The following is a 5,368-nucleotide window of genomic DNA, read 5'->3' as shown; positions in this document are numbered from 1 at the left end:
TTTCTTTTTCCTTTTCTTTTTCTTTTTCTTTTTCTTTTTTTTAACGTCCTTACTTGGGGAAACGACCGGTGGAGGAATTTTGTGGGCTTTTCAACTAAATCGAAAACATTAGTCGGATTAAGATAAGAAGAGCGATAATAATAATATAACAGCTAATTAACTCTTATGTGGGACAAAAATAAGAGGCGATATTAAAACAGCGCAACTGGAGCGTGGCTGTGTTCGTGTCGTCGCTATCTTTTATCTCTTTGATGTCTGTCGTTATTCGTTTGGAGGAATATCCGTGCTTATGTTCCCTGGACACTGCCTCTAATTAGAGTTCCTGCAATCTGTGGGATGTAGCCACATATTATAATTGCAATTCTTGCTTCAAACGAATAAAGAAAAAGGAAGGCTTACATAACTTCGCAATTTTTAATAAGATTTGCTGTAGAATTTGCCACTTATTATACAGGTTTGATTTTTTCTCAGAGAGTATGACCTTCTTAGGGCAATTTACACTAAAATGCCCATCAGCTTTCCAATTGGCAGAAATGTATTCTCTCGAATTATAATTTTATTTTTTTATGTTTACTGATTTATCCTAATTTATTCTTTCTCTAACTCAACTCAACTTTTTAATTTAAGCTATCAACCATCTAATTAAATTATTAACTGCTCAAACTCTTTTCTTTTCTTTGTCTTCCCATTATTTTTCTCCTCAAACATCAAATTGGTTTTTTGTCTCCTCAACATCAACTCCCAACTTTCTCTCTCATATATCAAACCCGTCTTACTCTTCTTCCTCTCTGCTGTCTTCATATCCTTCCATTCTCATGCATCTGTTATGGACCAGATCTGAAACGATCCGTCCGTTGGTTGATTATGAAAATTTAGGTGGAGGTAGTCTCGTGAGTTAGGATTTTAATGGCTCTGGTTTCACCTAAATCGGAAGTCGAGATGAAAAGATAAAAATAAAATAGTGAAGATATATTAGGGAAGGCAGAACACTAATTTCCAACATTGTGACGGTCATCGGAAGGTGATGGATGGCCAAGGATGATAGTGGATGACCATGTAATAGGGTGACTACTGGAGATAAAAGGTGGCTAGGGTTTAAATGCTTGTAAGGGGTCTACGGTTATGATCTATTCCTATGAAGATAAAGACAATATAACGGCTATGATAAAAAGATAAGGACGAAAATAATAACTGGCTAAACTTAGATTTCTCTCAATGATTAGATGCTTAGATTATTTGATTCTTAGATTCTTCGATGAATAACAAAAAAGCCTGATGTACAATGAGTCCTTGGACTTAGCCCTAAAGGCTAACCCGACTCGAATTAAGACTCACCTTAAAAGCTTACATGACTTAATTGGACTTGTCTTAAAAGACTTACCTGACTTAATTAGACTTGCCTTAAGAGTTGTCTTTACTTATTTGGACTTGCCTTAAGGGCTGTCATGACTTATTTCGACTTACCTTAATAGCTCACATAACTAAATTAGACTTGCCTAAAAGGCTTACATCATGAAATAATTAAAAAATAAATAGACTCAACTCGACTCAACTTAACCCACGTGGTCGGATTGTAACAATCCACCACGCTTCCGACCACCTTGTCCTCAAGATGTCTATGGTGGTTTTGAAACCTTCTTTCGCTCTTGAATTTTATGTCCTCGATCTTCATGTGAATCTCGTCTATGATGTAGAGGAGGGGCCCATGATGGGTTCTACTCTAGGGCCCACCATTATTAGTGCTTGATATTATGGCTCCTCGACAAAAATACAAGACAAATCATGAGGTTATTTAACGTAATTAGTATGTTAATTAGTATGAACTATTTATTTTTCTCTATACTTATAATTATTTTGTTTATCCTTATTTATTCTTTCTTCTTTATTTTCTGTTATATTTAATATTGCTTGTGTTATACTTGTATCTTGATTCTTTATTAAATTTCATAATTATTATATTTGTTGTGCCAAATTATTGGGTTATTTGCACCGAAAACCTATTTAATTTTCGATTTGGCAAGCCAAGGTCATTTTAGGTTTCTCTTACACTCGAGGTTTTTTTCTTACTTTTCTTTCAACTTTGCCCTTTTTGTCATTTAGTACCTCATTAAATATTGACATGACACTACAAGATAGAGAAATGACCGGTACTTATCTTCATCTTTTACTTCATATGTTGCTACTAATTCTTCTTTTTCTTCTTCTTCTATTTTTCTATCTCTTAATCATTTTTTTATACAATTTCTCTAATCGCTCTTTAATTAATAAAATAAAAGACTAATTAAGGTATTTTAAACTGTGAATTTTTGTTAGAATTTTATACTTAAACTACGAATTTCGTATCTAAACTATGAAATCTTTATTCCACTATAGATATATTTCCGATATGAATAAACTCTGAATAAAAAAGTTATAGATCATTGATGTCATAGATTTTATCCAACTAGTTGCATAATTTTCGGACTTCAAATGATTATCTTGTGAATAATTTTTAAAACTATGCACAATTGAAATTTCATAGTTTAAGTACGAAATTTGTACTTAAAGTATAAATTTCATACTTAAACTACGAAATTCTAATTATGTATAATTTTAGCAAAAATTTCAGAAGATATGCACTGACATTCAAAAAATATGAAACTAATTGAATAAAATCCATGATATCATGATTTAGAACTTTTATATTTTGAGTTTCTTCATATTTAAAATTTATTAATATTGAAATAAAGAATTTGACAAGAAATTCATAGTTTAAGTATGAAATTCTGACAATAATTTACAGTTTTTTAAGTATATATTGTAATTTACTTGTAATATTAGATTAAATTGTTTATTCAGAGAAATATATCTATAGCGGAATGAAATTTGTACGAAATTTGTAGTTTAAGTATAAAATTATGACAAAAATTCGTAGTTCACTTTCGTAAATATAATAATAACTTTCATTGATTTTTGACAACTTTCGTTATTTTTTTCACATTTCAGAATTTATATTTATCACTATTATAATTTACATATAAAAAAAATTAGAGATAGTTTAAATAAATAAAAACTATTTAATCAATATTTTAAAAATATAACTTAATCTATTATTACAAATAAATTATAATATATACTTAAAAACTGTGAATTATTATTATAATTTCATACTTAAACTATGAATTTCTTATCAAATTCTTTGTTTCACTGTAGCTAAATTTTAAATATGAAGAAACTTCAAATACAAAAATTCTAGATTATGATGTCACAGATCTTATCCAATTAGTTTCATATTTTTTGGATGTCAAATGTATACCTTTTAAATATTTTGCTAAATTACGCAGAATTAGAATTTTGTAGTTTAAGTATGAAATTCATACTTTAAATACAAATTTCGTACTTAAACTACAAAATTTTAGTTGTGCACAGTTTCGCGAAAATATTTAGAAGATTATTATTTGAAGTTCAAAAATTATGAAACTAATTGGATAAAATCTATGACATCATGATGTAGAACTTTTTTCAATAAGAGTTTCTTTAGATTAGAAATATATTTACAGCGGAATGAAGAATTCAGAGTTTAAGTAAGAAATTGATAGTTTAAGTATGAAATTTCGACAATAATTCACAGCTTTTTAAGTATATATTATAATTTAGTTGTAATATTAGATTAAGTTATATTTTTGAAATATTGATTAAGGAGTTTTTATTTATTCAAACTACCTATAATTTGTTTATATGTAAATTGTAATAGTGAAATATATAAATTATGAAATGTAAAAAAAAAAGTTGTCAAAAATCAATGAAAGTTATAATTATATTTACGAAAGTGAGTAATTAGAGATATTTTTCTATACAAACCTTTCTAATCGTTCTTTAATTAATATAGTAAGAAACTAATTAGAGATCGTTTAAAAAACTACAAACTATTGTCAGAATTTCATACTTAAACTATGACTTTCTTGTCAAATTCTTTGTTTCACTATTGATAAATTTAAAATATGAAGAAACTCAAAATATAAAAGTTTAAGATCATGATGTCACGAAATTTATCCAGTTAGTTTCATATTTTTTGGATGTCAGATGCATATCTTCTGAATATTTTGCTAAAATTATGCAGAATTAGGATTTCATAGTTTAAGTACAAAATTTATACTTTAAGTACAAATTTCATAGTTTAAATATAAAATTTATACTTTAAATACAAATTTCGTAGTTAAACTATGAAATTTCAGTTGTGCACAGTTTTAAAAAATATATTCACAAGATAATCATTTGAATCTTAAAAATTATGAAACCAATTAGATAAAATCTATGACATCATGATCTATAACTTTTTTATTCGGAGTTTCTTTAGATTGGAAATATATCTACAGTGGAATGAAAATTCATAGTTTAAATACAAAATTTATAGTTTAAGTATAAAATTCTGACAATAATTCACAGTTTTTTAAGTATATATTATAATTTACTTGTAATATTAGATTAAATTATATTTTTAAAACATTGATTAACGAGTTTTTATTTATTTAAACTATCTCTAATTTATTTATATGTAAATTGTAATGGTGAAATATATAAATTCTGCCCTTCAGATTTGAAATATATATACAGCATAATGAAGAATTAATAGTTTAAGTACTAAATTTGTAATTTAAGTATGAAATTCTGACAAAAATTCACAGTTTAAACTATTTCTAATTAGTCTCTTATTTTATTAATTAAAGAGTGATTATAGACTTATATAGAAAGAAAGATTAAAAGATAGAAAAAAGGAGCACTAGAAGAACAAGATGAAGAAGAAGAATTAGCAGTAACATATGAAGTAAAAGATAAAGAAAATGAAGAAGATAAAGAAGATGAAGAAGAAGATGAGTACGGGATATTTCTCTTTCTCTCTTGTAATGTCCCGTCAATATTTAATGAGGCACTAAATGATAGAAATAACAAAATTGAAAGAAAAGTAAGAAAAAAGCCTCAAGTGCAAGAGAAACCTAAAATGACCATAGTTTGCCAAATTGAAAACCAAGTGAATTTTCTGTGTAAATAATCCCAAATTATTAAATATTAATATTTTATTTTAACTAATTAATATATTTTAGTTATAAGTAGGCATTTTGATCAATAGAATCTTATTTAATCACTAAAAATGGTCAAATTTGGGCTCAAACCAGATTTAAACTCAGCCACTTAAATTAATTGGACAATACTAACCAACTCAATTTACCTATCTTTTCTCAAGTCATGCTTAAGTCAAACTAAGATTCACTAATCTCTTTCTTCCTTATCTAAATTAGAAAGAGTCAAAATGCCTTCCTTTTTCATCGAGTATAAGATTTTCAGTAATCAAATCTCTATTCAGTTGTAGAATTTCAGCAAAAAATCTTCA

Source organism: Typha angustifolia, chromosome 13, assembly GCF_048772165.1.
Source record: "Typha angustifolia cultivar Huaian chromosome 13, ASM4877216v1, whole genome shotgun sequence".
NCBI lineage: Eukaryota > Viridiplantae > Streptophyta > Magnoliopsida > Poales > Typhaceae > Typha > Typha angustifolia.
Note: the sequence above shows the minus strand (reverse complement) of the source record.